Below are 22,193 nucleotides of genomic sequence, written 5' to 3' on the forward strand. Positions count from 1 at the left end.
CATGGGTGTGGGTGTGGGTGAAAGCACCCGTGAAGGTGCCGGACGTTGTATCCATTTCCTGAAGTTGTTTTTTTTTTCTATGCAGTTTGGTTTGTGCAACATGGCTGGCTGAGGAATTCTGAGAGCTGAGGTCCCCACGTCTTAAAGTTATCAAGGTTGAGAAGGGTTGCTTTAGAGGCTGGCAGAAATGAAGATGATCTGGTGGCATTTGCATGTCGGGTCAAGACTGGTAAAATGGCAGACAGGTCAGGTACTCTACAATCCATGTTCTGCCCCTTTATGCCAGATTGAGGTACACCCAAAAAGGAGCAGGGTATTATGGGTCTTTGTGCTCTGACTGTGATCTGGTCTGCATTGGCTCACCCTGTCAACAACACCGCAATGAACACAGATAATCTTTTAACTGCTATAGAGGAATTGGGAGGCCAAAAATGGTGGCCATGTGGAAATATATCTTCTTTCTGGTAAAGTGGAAGAAAAGTGAGTGGAGGATGAATAAATCAGTCAGCCAGGTGCTTTTCTAACCACTAAAGAAGGCATTAAAAACCATTAATGTGATTTCTACTTCTCTCGGTTTATTCCTGCATTCCCTTCTACTGGTTTAATATTTTTTTTTCAAATGAAGATCATATAGGATAAAACCTCGGCTCAATCTGTGTGTGTGGGGGGGTGTCTCAATCGTGTATACAGGTAGTCCTTGAGTTACGACCACAATTGAACCCAAAATTTATGCTGCTAAGGGGAAGCATTTATTAAGTGAGTTTTGCCCCATTTTATGACCTTTCTTGCCACAGTTGTTAAGTGAATCACTGCTGTTGTTAAGTTAGTAATACGTTGTTAAGCGAATCTGGCTTTCCCATTGAAATTGCTTGTTGGAAGGTTGCAAAAGGGGATCACATGACCCCGGGACTCTGCAGCTATCATAAATATGAACCAGTTGCCAAGCATCTGAATTTTGATCACATGTCCATGAGGATGCTGCAGCGGTCGTAAGTGTGAAAAATGATCATGCCACTTCTTTCACTGCTGTTGTAACTTTGAACAGTCACTAAATGGACTGTTGTAAGTTGAGGAGCACCTGTAGTAGCCTTCATAAAGTTTCCCAGCCATATAGTTTAGTTTAGGAAATATATATATATCTGTGAGATATAGTATAAGACTGTTCGTAGTCAAATATTCTGATATTGGGGATATGGTAGCTCAGATAAACCTAAATTAAGGTTTTATTGATGTAAAGGTATATGTGTTACCATCTGTTCCCTGTTGGAGAAACTAAAATGCAATGATATTGCACAAATTCAGAAAAACAAGCACAAGATGGAACTTTAGCAATAGCAATAGCACTTTGACTTATATACCGCTTCATAGTGCTTTGACAGCCCTCTTATAACTTTTATATGATGTTGCACATAAAGCTTCAGGCAAAACCGTTTCTCTGCTTAAAATAGGTCTTTCCCCTGGATTAAAGGAACATGTCACATGAATGTCATTTCAGTTTTAAGAAAGCTTTTCCAAATCTGAGTTCGTTGTAAGTGGAGTTGTAAGTAAGTTCGTTGTAAGTGGAGACTTGCATTGACACTTGCATTTGGTCTCTTCCCCAAATCCCCAAATCTTCAACCAAAAACTGTCTACTATTGACCTCACCCCATTCCTAAGAGGTCTATAAGGAGCGTGCATAAGAGCACAAGAGTGCCTACCGTTCCTGTCCTATTGTTTCCTTTTGTTATATACAATTAATTTAGTTATTACATACTCATACTTATATATATACTTATATATTGTATAGTTATTTCATGCTTACGTTTATATATACTGTGTGACAAAATAAAGAAATAAATAAAATAAAATAAATAGTGTCTCATTCCCTAATGTTAGATTGCAAGTACTAATGCATCCCAGAGAATCTTGCTTTTAAAGAAAAGAAGCAGCTCACGGGGTTCCTTAAGAACTGAAGTGGCATTGTGCATCCATCATCTGTCCCATGCTGCTGATTATAATGATGAATGTATCATTTCTGCTTGTATTTAAATTCTGGAGCAAAATGCGCAGCCAAGCCTCTCCAGTTCTTGTTATTCTGTTTTTAGAAAAACACTGACGTTTCTTTAAAAAGGCCTAATTTATAATTTTAAGTCATACAACAGTGCCTTGCTGTGCAAAAGCCAGCAAGAAAACAAGACTTCTTTGAGACCGTCTTGGGTTGAAGAAAGAGGAGGAGAAAACAGTCTTGTGCTCTTTTGAGGTCACTCCAACTTAAAACGCAGAAAGGGTGCAGAGCCGGGGCAGTCTTGTGATATATTTCTTTCCCTTTTAATCTGTTAAAAACTCCCACTGTCAAATGTTTGATCCAGCTGAGAAAGAATCCCCCGCCCTAAAAGTGACATGAAAAATGACATATGACCGATGTGCTGATGTAGTTGCACCACTTTTTCTGTCAGTTTTCAAGGTCAGATGTTAGAACTGCATGATGTATCACCAGAATGGAACAAGTCAAATCAGACTTGTGTCTGGCTCGTCTCACCTTGCTCCGAGTGGCGTTTGATGGTCTGTTTCTTTCTTCTTCTTTTTGGGGGGACTCCAAGGCCACTTGTTCAAAAGACTGTTGTTTTCCTAATGCTCCTGTTCAAGTATTAACAGAATAACAGAGTTGGAAGGGACCTTGGAGGTCTCCTAGTCCAACTCCCTGCAAGAAACTCTATACCATTTCAGACAAATGGGTTGTCTAATCTCTTTTTAAAAATTTGGAGAACCCACAACTTCTGGAGGCAAGTCATTCCACTTGTTCTCACTGCCAGGAAATTTCCCTTACTTCTAGGTTGCATCTCTCCTTGATTACTTTCCATCCATCGCTTCTTGTTCTGCCTTCAGATGCTTTGGAGAATAGATTGACCCCATCTTCTTTGTGGCAGCCCTTAGTTATTGGAACGCTGCTGTCATGTCGCCTCTAGTCTTGCTTTTCATTTAAACTAGACATACCAATTCCTGCAACTGTTCTTCATACATTTTAGTTTCCAGTCCCCTAATCATCTTTGTTGCTCTTCTCTGCACTCTTTCTAGAGCCGCAACATCTTTTTTAGATCGTGGTGACGTTAACATTTTCTGGCTTTGTTAACAAGATCAATAGGAGACACGGCAGGTTTTTGAGAACCGTACATAACTGCCGTAGCATCACACAGATCTGCTTTGCTGGTCAGCAACATATGGGATCCACCTTACTTAATTTAAGGGGGCGTGCATAAGTGCACCAGCATGCCTACCGTACCTGTCTTACTGTTCCCAATTATATGTAATCATTCTATGTGTTTATGGCTATGTTTTACTTATTTATATCCATTTTTTGTGTGCCAATTTTTTTTTAATGTGTCTATGTCTGTGTCTACTCGGTTACTTGTTTTCTTGTATTTGTTGACAAATACATACATACATACATATATACATGCATACATATATACATGCATACATATATACAACTAGCGGGCATTCAAAGTGTTGCTGGTCAGAAGAGAAGCAGATCTAACTGCTTAAGTGATTCCAAAGGAGCAAGTCGCATTTCCAAAGAGGCAGTGACAGGTAGCGAATGTCCTTATTCAAGCAGAAATTGTTTGGGAATATTTAGCTATGGTCCCTGAGCTTTCTTATTTTCTCTCATATTCCACTGCTGCGCTCCAGCTGAATACAGCCTGAGCAGCAGCTGCTTAGCACTATTATTTTCTCCAAAACCTTTGGGGCTAACTAATTAGCATCATTAGTTTTTGTTTTTGTTTTTAAATCCACTCCAACTATTTTGCTACTGCATGGATTGGAAGTAAACTTTACTATTTCCTCTTCCAAACACCCCCTTCCCAAAAATGCAGCCAGACACTCCGCAAATTCTACAGGTCTATGTTGACTGGCACCAGTTTGCTTGCTATATCAGCTTATAAATTACTGGCGCATCACTGCCATACAGCTGAAAGGACACTTTCACTTGTAAGACACTTGCTAAAATGCCTACAAAAATAGAGAGTCCACAAGAATTACAAGGCAGGAATCATTTCTTTTACGGGGGGAAAATTTGGTAGCAAAATGTGTGCTTGGGAGGTGGAACCATTAGAATAGAATAACAGAGTTGGAAGGGACCTTGGAGGTCTTCTAGTCCAACCCTGCTTAGGTAGGAAATCCTACACAACTTCACATAAATGGTTATCCAATCTCTTCTTAAAAACATCCAGTGTTGGACCATTCACAACTTCTGGAGGCAAGTTGTTCCACTGATTAATTGTTCTCACAGTCAGGAAATTCCTCCTTAGTTCTAGATCGCTTCTTTCCTTGATTGGTTTCCACCCATTGCTTCTTGTCCTGCCCTCAGGTGCTTTGGAGAACAGCTTGACTCCCTCTTCTTTGTGGCAGCCCCTGAGATTTATTTATATGTTTGTGCCAGTAAACCATAAATAGAAACTAAGAGATTGTTAACCTCAATCCCAGAGTATCCTTTTTTTTTTTTTTACAACAGTTCTGTGAGCATAAGCATCTGCATCAGGGTGAATACAAAATGTGTGTTGCAACATCACAACACAAACTCCACCGCTTACCTATTTGCATATCACATCAAGATACAACTATGAAAGGGCAGAACTTGTATCAATTTCACAGCATTGTAGTTTGGAATGGATGTCTATGTTAGGCAGTGACAGCAATTATCCAAAGGCCAATCAGTCAGCTCAACAACTGAGATGGAGTTGATCTGATGATGGATGAGTTTTCCTTGGCTAGAATGATACCAATATTTTACTAATAGTTACTAGGAATGACTTAAAACTGTCAACCCTGCAAAGTTTTGGAGTCAGCATCTATGTAACTCCTCTTTTTTCACTTAAGGGGAGAAAAACTAGCAGGGAACATTTTGACTATTAGTAGTTAAGCAGGGAAGTTGCCAGTTCCTTCCTAGATTCCCTGTAGTCTGGAGTATTTAAGCAGCACCCATCTATGTTTCTGGGAATTGCAGATCAAACTAGGGCAGTGTTTTTCAACCTAGGAAACTTGAAGATATGTGGACTTCAACTCCCAGAATTCCTCAGCAAGCATGGGAATTGAAGGCCACACATCTTCAAGTTGCTAAGGCTGAAAACCACTGGGCTAGGGCTTCCCTGTCGGTGTCGTGTCCCACTCCTCCGCTGATGGCCGGGTCAGGGAAATCCGAATCAGGCGTGCCTCTGCAGCTCTGCCAAAGTCCTAGCAAAGTCCTCAGGGCAGGCAGGAGACCAGAAAGTGACTTCAGCAAGATATGTTTAGACTTTGCCTGACTCAGAGAATGCCAGAAAAGCAGGTCCTTTATATAGGCCATGGGGTGTGGCTCCATGACTCAGCACTTATCCAGGCCTGCCCCTCCCTTCCTTCTGTTGCCTCCGTCTATCAAGTCTTCTGACACGAGGGTCACTCCAGTCTGCAGCTGTTGGCAATTGACCTCCCTCAGGCTCACATGCTGTGGAGGAGGGGGAGGGGTCTAGTTGCTCCGTTTGCCTGGGCATGGAGCCAGAGCTGGGGGCTGGAGATACTTCCTCCTCTTCAGCCTGTCTGGGCATGGAGCCAGGGCTGGGGCCGGGAGGCATACTAGGACATTCCTCCGTGTTCGGAAGCAGATAAGAAGGCCCCGGCTGTGGTGAGATCGGACGAGACACAACAGTCGGCTTCAAACTTTGAGATGTAGGCTACGTTTTAAGGACGGTAAGATTCATATCTTAGTACATTTGACTTAGTACATTTGACTAAGTACATATCTTAGTACATTGGAATAAACTGGACTTCAGTAGATACACACAAGGCAAAACTATTCATATATAAACTATATGTGATTTATTCCATTTGATATATTCATTTATTTATAATTATAAACAAGAGCTGCAGTGGCGCTGTGGTTAGAGTGCAGTACTGCAGGCTACTTCTGCTGACTGCTGGCTGCCTGCAATTTGGCAAATCGAATCTCACCAGTCTCAAGATTGATTCAGCCTTCCATCCTTCCCAGGTGGGTAAAATGAGAACCCAGATTGTTGTGGGGCAATATGCTGACTCTGTAAATTACTTAGAGAGAGCTGTATAGCACTATAAAGCGCTATATAAGTGCTGTTGCTATTTATAATTATAAACATAGACATGATATATTTTTGTCTTTTACATACCAAATCATGGATTTGGTAAAAAAAAAAAAATTCTCTATTTTAAAGAGACAGTGAAAAAAGTTAATCACCTATTTAAATGGATATGTTTTTATAAGCATCAGGGGCTTCTGTGCTTGACTGATCAAAGTACTATCCTACATAACACTTTCGAAGAGTATTTAGAAGGTAAATTATTCTTATTTATTTTCTCTTTACAGTTCTGTAGAGTATCTGAAGTTTTTGAAGACTATTTAGAAGTGAAACAACTGGGAAAAGTCCTATAAATGCCAGATCCAAAGCCTCTCACTAAATATCCATCAAGGGAAATGTCAAAAGCCTTGAGGATCACCTGTGCCAAAATCAGCAGGGCATGCCCAATCTCGGTCCACAAATAGTCTAATCAAAAGACGTTGCACCACTCCTTTGAAGTGTTTCTTCACTTCTCAGGAATGGTTTTTCTAGACAAGCCATTTCTTTTCCTCTTGCCAAGTCAACCACATTTGATCTTTATTCATCCATAAGCTGAACTCAAACCCCTTTACATTTCAGAGCCATTAACCCAATGGGTGGCTTTGCTTGAAATCACTTTATATACATACATACATACATACATACATACATACATATATATGTATGTATGTATGTATGTATGTATGTATATGTATATGTATATGTATATGTATATGTATATGTATATGTATATGTATGTATGTAGGTCTTTGGTTATTCGGGTTTTCTCCCGCGTAAAATTGGAAGTGTCTTGGCGACGTTTCGACGAAGTCTCATTCGTCATCTTCAGGCTGATGTTTACAGCTTCATGCTTCTAGGAGCAATGTGTGTTCGAAACACGAAGCTGTAAACACCAGCCTGAAGATAACGAATGAGACTTCGTCAAAACGTCACCAAGACACTTCCAATTTTACGTGGAAGAAAACCCGAATAACTAAAGACCTACATACAAACACCCGCGAAAACCTCAGAAAACACACACACACACACACACACACACACACACATATATATATTTGAATATATAGAATTGAATGCTAAAGTGCTACGTCTTTTGCTGTATAGCACACTGTGTTGTGCATAAAAGGATATCCCCTTGCTAGAAGCAGTCTAGTCTAAATTCCTGAGTTCTGTGATATAGTTCCTCACTCAAATGCTTCTTGAATTATAGCTTGGATATGTCCCTGTTAAAATTATTTGAGGTTCTTCCAGTTGAAACAAAGGTTCAAACAAATACATGGGGTGAGTCTTTGACCCAAGTTGTATTAATAGATTTTCCCCATGGAAGAACCACATTATATTTGTGAGCTTACTTTTACAATCACCTAATATTTATCCAGGGATGCAGTGGCTCAATGGCTAAGATGCTGAGCAGTCGATCGAAAGGTTGGCAGTTCAGCGGTTTGAATCCCTAATGCCACGTAATGGGGGAGCTCCTGTTACTTGTCCCAGCTTTTGCCAACCTAGCAGTTTGAAAGCGCATAAAAAATGCAAGTAGAAAAATAGGGACCACCTTTGGTGGGAAGATGACAGCGCTCCATGCGCCTTTGGCATTTACTCATGCTGGCCACATGACCACGGAGACATCTTCAGACAGTGCTGGCTCTTCAGCTTTGAAACGGAGATGAGCACTGCCCCCTAGAGTCAGGAACGACTAGCACATATATGTGAGGGGAACCTATACCTTTAATTTTTATCCAGCTACACTGGTCCTAGATAAGGCCTGCAATGGGATCAAATGTTAAATCTTGATTTACGTAGGGATACAGCTAGTTACTCTGCTATAATGGACACCTACTGCTTTTTACCATCTCCACATATTTTTACCATGCCCTCATATAAAAGGGTGTTTATGCTGGTTCTTCAGATTCCCTGCCCTCAGTGGTGCTGATGGGACGTTTTCATAATATTCTCCTTCAAAACACTTCAGCATATCTTCAGATACAAAAGTTGAGACAGTCACACACGTGTTCCTAAAAAGCCCTTTCATATTTAAAGGAGTAAGCTAATCTCATTGCATATTATTTAGACTGGCCCCAAAATACAATTGAGTCTTTCGGACAGTTGGGTTACAATGACCGGTATTGTGAAGTCTCCAGAAAAATGGCCAAATGTTGTAATAGCCATTAGAAGCTGAAGGTCTCTAGGCATGCTTAGTTTCTGAATGGGGGTTTTATATTGTATGCTTCTCTTTTAACAGGGGGTGGTGGAGGAGGATAGAGGTTGGTCTGTGACAATAAATAAATAAATAAATACATAAATAAATAAATAGTTAGATAGTTAGTTAGTTAGTTAGTCAGTCAGTCAGTCAGTTAGTCCTGGCCTTACTTCATTTGCATTATCATGCAGCTAGATCCTTTAGAGAGAGAAGTTTTTAAAACCATATGTAAACACCTCCAAGAGTATAAAACAGCTTTCACTCAGTTCAAAGACTGAAAATCCGATTTAGTCAATTTTAACTTCAATTTTGAAGTTACACAATGGACCCATTCATCTACTGAGATGTCTAACCCAGCCTATTCCTGAAGGCTCCAGGCAGAAAACAGAATCGAAAACTATAAAATAGCATTATGCAAAGTGCTGCAAAAGCAAGTATAGTTTGCTAAGGCTAAAAATGCGAGCAGAATACAGCAGCATATTTATAATATTTTAAAAAATTCAGTAGCAAGGCAATATGGGGTCCGCGGTGTGGCTCAGGCTGTAAGAAGCCTGTTATTAAACACAGCTGCCTGCAATTACTGCAGGTTCTAGTCCCACCAGGCCCAAGTTTGACTCAGCCTTCCATCCTTTATAAGGTAGGTAAAATGAGGACCCAGATTGTTGGGGAGGGAATAAGTTGACTTTGTATATAAATATACAAATAGAATGAAACTATTGCCTTACACAATGTAAGCCGCCCTGAGTCTTCAGAGAAGGGCGGGATATAAATGTAAATTATATATATATGTATGTAGGTCTTTGGTTATTCGGGTTTTCTCCCGCGTAAAATTGGAAGTATCTTGGCGACGTTTCGACGAAGTCTCATTCGTCATCCTCAGGCTTCAGCTTCGTGCTTCTGGGAGCAATTGCGAAACGTCGCCAAGACACTTCCAATTTTACACGGGAGAAAACCCGAATAACCAAAGACCTACATACAAACACCCGCGAAAACCTCAGAAAACATATATATATATATATATATATATATATATATATATATATATATATATATATATATGTATGTATGTATGTATGTATATAAAACCCAAGTTAGAGTTCTAAACAATCATTAACTTAGATCTGACTGAGATGAAAAATAAATAATGGATTTCTGTCCTTATCTGTTTGTAAAAATAACATCTTAATTAGGACAAATATCCATCGATCTTAACTACAAAGCACTCAACAAACTCAGCAAAACCAAAACCTTTTTTCATTACTAAATTTTACAGCGCACTTAGGCTGATGGTTGAAGAAGAAAGAGAAGATGAGGAAAAAGAAAAGAGCTCATTGTTTCCAATGCAGTGGACAAATTTCAAAGGGAAGAGTTCTTTGGAATATGAGATACATGGTAAGATTGCCCAAGGCATACATATTTTAATTGTGATTAAATACTGCCTTCTGCATAACACCCAGGCAGCTCCTTACCTTTCTTTAATTAGCTGCATTTAGTGTGGGTTTAATGGTCAGTGAATGGGTGCTAATTTGCGTAAATTAACATGTCATTTCCATATTTACCTCAAGATATTTAGTTGCATTGCTATTACCTTTTGTAGCCCTATTTTCCTAATTAATGTAATGGACTACAGACCGCAATTCTCATTGAGTTTGCTTTGTTATCTCTCTTTCATAAAAAAAGAGGGGGAATGAGAGAATCGAGGCAGAGGTCTTTCTTTCAAAAGAAGTGCAGGAAGTAATTTTACTTTCTGCATTCTCCTGTCACCACCAATTTCCTCCTGCTTTTATTTCCCTTCCTATTTACGAAAGCAAGTCAGGTGTATTCTTAATGCAGATATTACAGATAGTCCTCAACTTACAACAGTTTGTTTTGTGACCGTTCGAAATTACAACATCACTGAAAAAAGTGTTGTTATAACTGTTTTTCACCCTTATGACCGTTGTAGCCTCCCCATGATCATGTGATCAAAATTCAGAACCTTGGCAATTGATTCATATTTATGACAGTTGCAGTGTCCCCGGGGTCATGTGATCCCTTTTTGTGATCTGACAATGGGGAAACCAGATTCGCTTAACGACAGTGTTACTTACTTAACAGCTGCAGTGATTCGTTTAACAAATGTGGCAAGGAATGTCATAAAATGGGGTAATACTTACTTAACAAATGTCTCACAGAAATGTTGGGCTCAATTATGTGGTTGTTTTTAATTGCAAAGTCGTGTCCAACCCACTGTGACCCCATGGACAACGTTCATCCAGGCCTTCCTGTCCTCTACCATCCTCTGGAGTCCATTTAAGCTCACGCCGACTGCTTCAGTGACTCCATCCAGCCACCTTGTTCTCTACCGTCCCCTTCTTCTTTTGCCCTCAATCTTTCCCAGCATTAGGCTCTTCTCCAGGGAGTCCTTCTTTCTCATTAGGTGGCCAAAGTATTTCAGTTTCATCTGCAGGATCTGGCCTTCTAAAGAGCAGTCAGGGTTGATCTCCTCTAGGACTGACTTGTTTGTTCGCCTTGCGGTCCAAAGGACTCGCAGGAGTCTTCTCCAGCACCATTATGTGGTCCTAAGCCATAATGCCGGCCTGTTTCAGTGTCAGTGATGAGAAAAGAGGCAGGAGTCTCAATTCCTGAATTTTCCTCACCCATCCACACTAAAGACAGCAAGAGAAGAAAACTCACAGGTGCAGCCGAGGAAAGCTGCAAAAGGTCAGTGGGTGGCTACCTTGTCTTTGAATTTAGCGAGAGACAACCAAGGAACATAAAAGTAATCTCTTTGTTGCAATTCAGCAGGATTTTAGCAAGTGGAGATACTAACTTAATTACCCCAGCTCCTTCAATGCACTGAAGTGCTGCAGCAGGCTATAAATCAATACCTAAGGTCACATTGCTAAAAGCATGGAAAAAACAGGTTTTTCTCTCATTCTGGCATGTTGATCATTCTTGCAAAGGTATCTCTGGAGGTCAGGATCAGATGAGAAATAGAACAACAGTTGTAGAAGGATTACTTAGAATAATTAATTATTCTTATAATTAATTACCTAGGATAATAATTAGTTATTTAAAATAACATTCGCACTTAAACTGATCATTTGCTATGGGTAGGTATAGCAAGTTACATTCCAGGAATACCTTGACAGCTTTTGTAAATTCTCGGCACCTCATCTCTGAGTCAACTTTCTGTGTGTTTGCGTTTTGGGGAAGAACCATATGTGCATGTGTGTTACTGCACTATGCGTTTGGCTCCTGAAGCGCGCCTTTTCAGCAAACCATATAGAGCACATCTGATTTCAATAAAATCCTGGGAGCTCATTTTAGCAAAGAATAGATTCTTTCATTTGAACGTAAGTATGCTCTGGGCTGATGTGATTTTCAATGTTATCTGCTGAGCTAGAGAATTTACAACCTCCTAGAAGAGAAAACAGTTCTTGGGAACTCTACAAGATACCGAAAAAAGGCTGTTTCTAGCCGAGAGAGGCTTGGCATCACTTCTGATAGCTTTGCCAGTGGGAGGTTTTTAATTCTGGTTCACCTGGTTGAGCTGGTGCCTGCAAATGTATCTGCTACTTAGCATTATGTACCGTCTGTGCAATATGCACAGACAACATTTGGCTTATATGGGAAGGAAAGTCAGCAAGTTTCTGAGGCTAAGCGAGGCTCATGCCTGCTGAGTGTTTTACCCTTTGCACCGTGTTCTGCATGAGCACCACTTTGTTCCCAGGTGACCTTGTGCTTGTTCACCTGGACAGGAATGAAGAAGCCCAAGAGAATGCTTGATGTGTTCCAGTGCATAATTTGAAAGTTGAAGAGAACTCAGCTTCTGGGTGGTCTGTTCAATGGAAAAATAGAATGGCCTGTTGTAAATCAGGTGAAATAATAAACATACGCTTCCCACTTTATTGTGATTATTATTGCTATTATGCCAAGGAAAAATTAGTATAATGAAAAAAATCAATAAACTACAATACTTTGAATTGTGTCCGTCCTAATTATGTCTCATCCCAATTATAGCTGCTGAATATTTTGGAGTAGGGTTGGAAAAAGTGTGGCCCTCCAGATGTTGAATTGCAATTCCCATCCTCTCTCATAATTACACATCGAGTTTGTTAAGGCTGATTGGAGTTGGCCTTTCATACTTTAATAATCACTCGTTGCATGTTCCTATTATCAACATAGCTTTTGAATTTCAGAATCATCAAAGACAGCCCAGTGATTATATTATTATAGTTGACTAATGGAGAAGTCACCAGGATAATAGAGGATGCTTATCTATGAGGACTAGTTCAAAACTAGTTTGGAGTCTTTGTGGTTGCAGAACATCAGGTGTGGACCAGCTGTAATTACATTTTTGAAAGATTTAGCTCCCCTTCATTTAGCTCCCCTTCATAAGAACTACAGGTAGCCCTCCATTTAAAATCATTTGTTTAGTGATTGTTTGAAGTTACAACAGCGCTGAAAAAAGGGACCTATGACTGCTTTTCACTTACTACTGTTGTAGCATCCCCATGATAATGTAATGAAAATTCAGGCATTTGTCTACTGGCATGTATTTATTACAATTGCACTATGCCAGGTCATGTGATCACCATTTGTAACCTTCCCAGCCAGCTTTTGACAAACAAAGTCAATAGGAAAAGCCAGATTTGCTAACAACCACACAATTCACCTAACAACTGCAGCGATTTGCTTAACAATGGTGGCAAAAATGTCATAAAATAAGGCTAACAACTGTCTTCTTAGCAATGGAAATTTTGGGTTCAATTGTAGTTGTCAGTCAAGGATTACCTGTATTTGAATATTTAAGATTTTATTTTACTTTTTTCATAGAACCAGACACTGGAATACAAGAGGAAACAAAGATGTTGAGAGAAGGGTGCAAGGGATTTATTTCCTTTTTAGGTGAAATAGAGCTCTGGATAATTTTGTTTCTTTGGAACTGTAGCAACTTGCTAATCTTTCGCTTTTGGCATTGCTGCACGAACAGTGGTTTGGAAAGACTGGGGTATAGAAAAAAGAATATCATCTATAGAAGGAGAATATTTGTAGTTCAGGATTGAAATAAGGGGTCCTTGGTGCTCTCTGAGCAGGCTTGTTTTATTGCATAACTTGTTTTCATTACTCAAACTAGGTAACATCGTCAATGTTAGTAAGGAGTATAGTTTGCTGTCAGAATATTTCAGAAACCAACAACAGACTACTATAACCACATGAATCAGTGTAGCACGCAAGCCAACTAAAGCCTTTCAAAACATCCTAAGCAAACCAAAAGATCCAGCAATCCCAGAAGAAAAAGCAGGAATCATTTAAAACACACAATGTAATGACCGAAATAGCCACTATGTAGGACAAACAGGTACAAGAGTGGCAGAACGCATCCATAAACACCACTAGCAGACATGATAAAAACTCTTTAATTTCACAATATATACCATATTTTTGGAGTATAAGACACACCTTTTTCCCTCAAAAAAGAGGGTGAAAATCTGGGTGCATCTTATACTCCAAATGTAGCCCTGCCCAGCTTCTCAAATGGAGGTTTCAGAGGCTGAAAAAAGCATCAGAAATGAAACTTCAGAAAAGAAGCCCCCGAACAGAGCTTCAGAAAAGAAGCCCCAAAACAGAGCTTCAGAGGCTCTTTTTCTGAAACTCTGTTTTGGAGGCTTTCAGAGGTAGGAAAAAGTTTTTTCTGAAAGGAGTTTCAGAAGTTTCAGAGGCAGGAAAAAAAGCAAAAAAAAAGCAAGGCAAAGAACTCACAACCAAGGAACCTGTTGCTAAAATTCACCTCTGGGAACAGCTGATTGGGGGTATTCCGGGAGGCCAATCCACCTGCCAATCAGCTTTTTTCTTATTTTCCTCCCCAAAAATTAAGGTGTGTCTTATACTCCAGTGCGTCTTATACTCCAGTGCATCTTATACTCCGAAAAATACGATAAATACACATAACCATAATTTCAACTAGGGAAATGTGACCATCTTAGACCAAGCCAAGTCCAAAAACACCAGGGAATTTCTAGAAGCCTGGCACAATTAGCCATCAATAGATATATAAACATTAACAACATCTATAGACTATTGAAAAGAGACAATCAACCAGCCAAAAAGGGAGCAAAAAGACCGAAGCATCTCTCCACTAGTAATCAACACCCAAATCAGCATAGATTAACTCCAAGATTAGCATCAGACCAACAATCAAGTAAACAATAACCCAATTAAGAAACTGCCAAGGAAGTCCACAGTAAACAGCCCAACCGAACAACCACCAACATCACTCCCGCCAACAACTGACAGGACAAGCCACTAGAATATAAACTGACAGCAAACCACTAGCTGGCACTAATGATGTTACCTAGTTTGGGTAATGAAACATCTGCAAAAAAAATAAGCAAGTTCAGAGAGCAACAAGGATCCAGGAGTGAAATGCTCCTGGTTCGGACTGGATCACCTGATCCGGTAGCGATTGTGGCGGGTGGTTCGGAGAACCGGTAGCAATTGCGGTGTGAAGCTCCACTCACCTGCCTGGCTGTTGTTACTTCCTGGTTTTAACCAGAAGTAATGTGTTTTGTACCCTCTGCACATGCGCAAAGATTTTGCGCATGTGCAGAGGTTTTGTGCATGCGCAGAGGGTCTTTGTGCACATGTGACTTCCGAACCGGTAAGGAAGGTAAGTAGATTTCATCCCTGCAAGGATCCCTGGTATCTATAGAAGTACTTGAAGTTTTTCTATAGGAAACGCACAGCTGCCATGACAGAGCATGTATTATTAGAAAAGACTCTTGCTTTCATATTCTCATTGTGCTGTGAGTTAAGTTGTTTGATAAAACTACTAATAAACCTGCGGGGAATTATAAGCTTTGTGTGTGCCCCTTGCATCCATTGCTACATGCTGAATGCAGTGTCTGAAGAGAAAGTTTTTGATCAGTGACTGTTTATGAACCAGGAACATTGGCAGAGTGGGTCAAAAAAGTCAAAAATCAATCATGCAATCAAAGTATCCTTTTCTCCCGTGTCTGTGAATGTTGAGCAGTAGAATCAAGACTAGTATCTTTTTTGCAATGTTCATAATTTTGTACTGATCAAGATTCTTTGTCCTATATCTATGTATTTATGTATGTGAACAAAAGTTTGTACACAACCATTAAAAATTTGAAATATACCAAAAAATGGATCATGAATATTTTATTGCTATATTTCCATACTTTCAAGTTTAGAAATAGTGAAAGGCCAATGATAAAAGGACATACAGTATATTCTCATTTCCCACAGAACATCTTTCAGCACTTTTATGAACTTTGTACATTTTAATACTGAATTTTGCATCTTTTATCAATGTTTATTTTTCTTACAACTCTCTTTCAAGGATGATGTTCAGCTATATTTTCTCAATCCAAAAATGATCATGTTGAAAATTGGAACATTTTCTCAATTAGTTACATCAAATGTTTGAATCTAATCCAATAAAGTTCTTGGTTCCCGGTCAATTAGAAAATGTTACACCATTCAGAGTTTAAACAAAAAACTTTGTCACGTCCTGTATAAAGCTCCATGTAGTCTGATAAACATGAAGGCTATTTTGATGGATATTTTTCATGTCTATACTAGTTACAGTGTTAATCAGAGAAGAGGGAAGGATAGAATACCCAGATGAATAACTTACTAAGACTTTCAACAATTGGAAGGAAATTGTGGTTTCCTGCTATATTTGAATAAGCCAAAGATGCATATTCCTACATATTTAGCAATAGAAACTCTCCAATATTTTTATTGATATCATATAATTAACATATGAAATAAAGATTCCTGTTTTAGGGCATATTCTACAGGAGATGCCCTTGGCGGTTCATGGATAAATATCAGGGAGTCTATGACCTGGATGCAATAAAGAATTACAAATTTATTTTCATTAACCTCTAAATGAATTTTAGCTTGCTTTGTTATTGGTTTAATGGATTAATAATGAAGCACATACATTACTATATTATGTAATTGTTATTTTTCGTATTTTGAGAACTGCATTTGAGCGTTCTGTGTAATGTGTTGTCTGTGTATTTTATGTATTTAAATCTTGGAGTTTTCATATCAAACGATCTAAGTGCCAAAGCCCACTGTAACTACATTGCAAAAAAGGCCTTAAAAGTTATAAACCTAATCTTGCGTAGCTTCTTCTCCAAAAACACTACACTACTAACCAGAGCATATAAAACATTTGCCATACCAATTCTTGAATACAGCTCGACTGTTTGGAACCCATACCACATTTCTGACATCAATACAATTGAACGTGTCCAGAAATATTTTACAAGAAGAGTTCTCCATTCCTCCGAATACAACAAAATACCTTATGCCATCAGACTTGAAATCCTGGGTTTAGAAAATTTTGAACTCCGCCGTTTTTGACATGACCTGAGTTTAACTCATAGAATCATCTATTACAATGTCCTTCCTGTCAAAGACTACTTCAGCTTCAATTGCAACAATACACGAGCACACAATAGAATAGAATAGAATAGAATAGAATAGAATAGAATTTTATTGGCCAAGTGTGATTGGACACACAAGGAATTTGTCTTGGTGCATATGCTCTCAGTGTACATAAAAGAAAAGATACGTTCATCAAGGTACAACATTTACAACACAATTGATGATCAATATATCAATATAAATCATAAGGATTGCCAGCAACAAGTTATAGTCATACAGTCATAAGTGGAAAGAGATTGGTGATGGGAACTATGAAACGATTAATAGTAGTACAGATTCAGTAAATAGTCTGACAGTGTTGAGGGAATTATTTGTTTAGCAGAGTGATGGCCTTCGGGAAAAAACTGTTCTTGTGTCTAGTTGTTCTGGTGTGCAGTGCTCTATAGCGTCGTTTTGAGGGTAGGAGTTGAAACAGCAAATATTTTCACGGCTCTCTTCTTGATTCGTGCAGTATACAGGTCCTCAATGGAAGGCAAGTTGGTAGCAATTATTTTTTCTGCAGTTCTAATTATCCTCTGAAGTCTGTGTTTTTCTTGTTGGGTTGCAGAACCGAACCAGACAGTTATAGAGGTGCAAATGACAGACTCAATAATTCCTCTGTAGAACTGGATCAGCAGCTCCTTGGGCAGTTTGAGCTTACTGAGTTGGCGCAGAAAGAACATTCTTTGTTGTCCTTTTTTAATGATGTTTTTGATGTTAGCTGTCCATTTGAGATCTTGCGATATGATAGAACCCAGAAATTTGAAGGTTTCTACTGTTGATACTGTGTTGTCAAGTATTGTGAGAGGTGGAAGTATGGAAGGGTTTTTCCTAAAATCTACCACCATTTCTACGGTTTTGAGTGTGTTCAGTTCCAGATTGTTTTGGTTGCACCACAAGGCTAGTCGTTCGACCTCTCGTCTATATGCGGATTCGTCATTGTCTCGAATGAGACCAATCACTGTTGTGTCATCTGCGAACTTCAGTAGCTTAACAAATGGATCATTGGAGATGCAGTCATTGGTATACAGAGAGAAGAGAAGTGGGGAGAGCACACAGCCTTGGGGGGCCCCTGTGCTAATTGTACAATAGATTTAAGCTTAATGTTAACCGCTCCAATCTTGATTGCAGAAAATATGACTTCAGTAACAGAGTTGTTAATGCTTGGAATACACTACCTGACTCTGTGGTCTCTTCCCAAAATCTTAAAAGCTTCAAACAAAAACTAGCTACCATTGACCTCACCCCATTCCTAAGAGGTCTATAAGGGGTGTGTATAAGAGCACAAACGTGCCCACCGTTCCTGTCCTATTATTCCCTTTCATTATATTCAATTAATATAGTTATTACATACTCATACTCATATATATGCTTATGTGTTGTATAGTTGTTTCATGCTTATGCTTATATATACTGTGCGACAAAAATAAATAAATAAAATAAATAAATAAAGTATATTAACAAAAAGTTTTCTACAGAAAAACAAAGTTCTCATGTCAAGCGCAGTTACTAGCAAGTGTATCCAAGTGATTTTTCTGGCAATAATATGTAAATGGCTTGCCAGTGTCATCTCCTGGGACTTTTTAAAACTCCCTAGACTTGTCTGCAATCCTGGAATTCCAGACTCGTCCCTTTTTTTATAACAACAACAAAGTCTGCTTAGCTTCCAAGATCCACCAAGTTCAGTTAGACGATGATGCCTTCTGCAGTCTTTTTAAGTCCTGCGGGGTTGGGAGGGGCAAAGCATAAGGATTCTCAGATTCATTACAGTACTTTATTCTGTGTGAATCTTTTCTGGCAGCAGCTATCTCTCTGCAGGGATTGATTTGAGTCTGTCAAGGCAAGGAAACTAAATTAAAAACAATATCAAGCCCACTAAAACGAATTAAAATGTCTTGTAATTCAACTTAACTCTAGAATATTTATTTTAAAAAAGGAAGGTCTCATGCACTTGTTGCATTTATTCTGTATACAAATAATATATGCAAGATGACAACATTTTTTCCAGTTGCTCCAACAATACTGAAGAAGTCACTATTTCTTTATTATGTCTTTATTTATTTACATAGAAATATATATCCTATGTTGCCAGTGCCTAGGCAACACTCAAGGTAGTGAACAATTCAAACCATCTAAGAACAATATTTTTTAAAGTACAATTTAATAAATATTAAGCCAACATTCAGCAGATAAAAGACTTCCATCTATATGAAACACATGTACCAATAAAACCAATACTTACCTAAACAGGAAAGGCTCTACAGCTTCCTGACAAATTAGAATAAATGGCCAACAGTTGGAATACAGCATATCTTAACATCATGCATACTTAGATTAAAAACGAGAATAGAAGTCTATCTACAAGACAGACCCTTTCTCTTCCCTTAATATGGTTTTCTTTTCTACCACAACTGTGTTTCCCCCTCCCCATTTCTATATACTTTATCCAATCGAATTAGAATGTTGTTTAATTTCAGTGTCGGTTTTTCTGAAGCCAGGCCTTTTCTTCAATCAGTGCTATGATCCACCAAGCCAAAATAAACCAGCTTGCCAAGCTAGTAAGAGCATTCTGTTAGGGAACCAAGACTAGAGTTATCAAATGCCTAACTGCAAGCTGTCTTTTGTTTGATGGCTCACAAACTGCATAGATAGTTCCCCGTCCCAAAGTTTAACTGCTTGCCTTTATATTTTGCAAATGACCTGGGAAAATATTACACTTGAAACTGGACTCCACAAAAGTGATCTTCTTAAATTTGCAATTTACTGTTCTTTAGTAGAGACAGAAGGCAAAATGCTCCTCGGTGTAGCATATTTTTTTAATCAAAGAACTAAAATAATGCCAGCCCTTCCACAATGGTTCCATTTTCCATTGCCTGGTGATTAGAAAGATTGATGCTTTCTATCAAAGACTAACCTCCTTCCAAGCTTTAAATAGATACTTGTGTTAATTGCAGATAGCAACAAAATGCAGTGCCACATGTTTCAGTCTGGCATCAGTAGGGAAAGGGAATAAACAAGCTAGGGTAGATTAAATCCTTCAGAGTGGTCTTTTCCTGTCACTCTCAGAATGTGAAATAGAGTCCCAAGCTATTTGACTGTTCCTCCCCACAGGACACAGGTTGGATACCTATAATTTATGACAGCAAATCAACACAGAGTGAACTGCCTCTTCTTTCGGGACTGATACTAACTCATTAAGCAGGGGAATATGTGACAGGCTGATTGTAGTTTCTTATCTGCAAGTTAAATATTGTCAGAACAATTTATGGCTGGGCAATGATAATAATCATAATGTTTTTATAATAGGAGAGAGGAAGGGGTTCCAACTGGAGGGAACCTGCTCTGGTGCACACGGCCTGCCTACATCCACCCTCTTCCAAGAAAAAAAGAAGCCCCCTGGGGAACAAAGAGATAAAGTCCCTGAAATGAGTCCAAAGGAATCTTGTATCCCAAGGGAGGTATCATTAGGGCTTCTTAAAAAAGTGAAGGTCACATTTAGAAATCAGACATGATAGCAGTATCCCAGTACTTGAAAGCCTGTCACAAAGACGAATGGATCAGTTTATTTTCCAAAGCATCAGACAACACAATATCAATAGTAGAGATCTTCAAATTTCTAGGTTCTACCATATCGCAAGATCTAAAATGGACAGCTAACATGTCATCAAAAAAGCACAACAAAGAATGTTCTTTCTGCGCCAACTCAGAAAGCTCAAACTGTCCAAAGAGCTGCTGATACAGTTCTACAGAGGAATTATTGAGTCTGTCATCTGCACCTCTATAACTGTCTGGTTTGGTTCGGAAACCCAACAAGATAGACACAGACTTCAGAGGATAATTAGAACTGCAGAAAAAAACAATTGTTACCAACCTGCCTTCCATTGAGGACCTGTATATTGCAAAAGTCAAAAAGAGGCCTGTGAAAATATTTACAGACCCCTTGGATCCTGGACATAAACTGTTTCAACTCCTACCCTCAAAATGACACTACAGAGCACTGCACACCAGAATAACTAGACACAAGAACAGTTTCTTCCCAAACGCCATCACTAAACAAATAATTCCCTCAACACTGTCAAACTATTGACTAAATCTGCACTACTATTAATTTTCTCATCGTTCCCATCACCCATCTCCTTCCACTTATGATTGTATGACTGTAACTTTGTTGCTTGTATCTTTATTATTTATATTGATATTGATTGTTTTCTGATTGCTTATTTGTACCCTATGACTATCATTAAGTGTTGTACCTTAGAATTCTTGATGAACATATCTTTTCTTTTATGTACACTCAGAGCCTATGCACCAAGACAAATTCCTTGTGTGTCCAATCACACTTGGCCAATAAAAATTCTATTCTATTCTATTCTATTCTATTCTATTCTATTCTATTCTATTCTATTCTATTCTATTCAGAGATCAGGACAAGAAACGATGGAAGGAACCTAATCAAGGAGAGAAGCAATCTGGAATTAAGGAGAAACTTCCTAACAGTGAGATCAATTAACCAATGGAATCTCTTGCCTTCAGAAGTTGGGGGTGCTTTATCAGTGGAGGATTTTAAGAAGAAACTGGACAGGCTGGAATAGTATAAGGTATCCTGCTTGAGCAGGGGGCTGGACTAGAAGACCTCCAAAGTTCCTTCTAGCTCTATTCTGGTGAATTGATCCTTTGGAATATGATCAAGCCTGAAATATTGTCTTTTCCAGGCTTTGTATCAAGTTGAGCTTAGCTGTTCTAAAAGATCAGGGGATGATAGTGGTTAAAGGGAGAGAGAGGAATCAGTAAAGGCAAGGGAGAATTCAGATTAATAGTATTTATTCCTCTATTATTTGTATAGCCTGTCTTTTCAAGCTTGCCGAAGACAAGAACACACACAAAGCATAAATCAAGAGCCAATACATCAAATTTAAAGATAAAAAGCATGGAAAAAGAAAAATTAAAATACGATCAGAAAAAATATAGGCAAGAGTATTAAAATATAAACAATAGAGTATAAACAAATAGTCTGACAAGCTCCAGCTTGATGATACAGAAATATATTAGACTAACCATCAATGACTGAACAAGGCAAGGCATTAATGAGAGATTTTGACAATTCAAAGTGTCAGCCATAGGAAAGGCCTTTCATATACAATTAACTGTCCCTTTTAATTGTGCTGGTAAATGAATTGGAAGTTTCTGAAGTATGTTAACAAAGAACATGACCGCAGTAGCTTCAGGCACCAGTCTTGTAGTTGACATATTTTGTAGCTCCTAAAGTTACTGTTGGTTAAATAATGTCATCGATGAGAGTAGGCATGAGTTTGGGCAGACTCCAGGAAATAGTGGAAGATGGGCAGTGGGGGCTGCCATGCTACGGTCCATGGAGCCATGAAAAGTTGACATGACTTAGTCCAGGGGTCTCCAAGAGAAAACAATTCCCTTCCAATATTTTGGGC

At 38.9% G+C, this 22,193-nt stretch overlaps 1 long non-coding RNA gene across 1 annotated transcript; it reads left to right on the top strand.

Moving 5' to 3' along the window:
* The first annotated feature begins 5,870 nt into the window (after positions 1-5,870).
* LOC131195972 (uncharacterized) lies at positions 5,871-12,611 on the top strand. Its single transcript, XR_009154591.1, has 3 exons — positions 5,871-5,998; positions 9,572-9,690; positions 12,042-12,611. It is a non-coding gene; the product is annotated as an uncharacterized LOC131195972 (long non-coding RNA).
* The last annotated feature ends 9,582 nt before the right edge of the window (positions 12,612-22,193 follow it).

The sequence above is a fragment of the Ahaetulla prasina genome, chromosome 3, assembly GCF_028640845.1.
Source record: "Ahaetulla prasina isolate Xishuangbanna chromosome 3, ASM2864084v1, whole genome shotgun sequence".
NCBI lineage: Eukaryota > Metazoa > Chordata > Lepidosauria > Squamata > Colubridae > Ahaetulla > Ahaetulla prasina.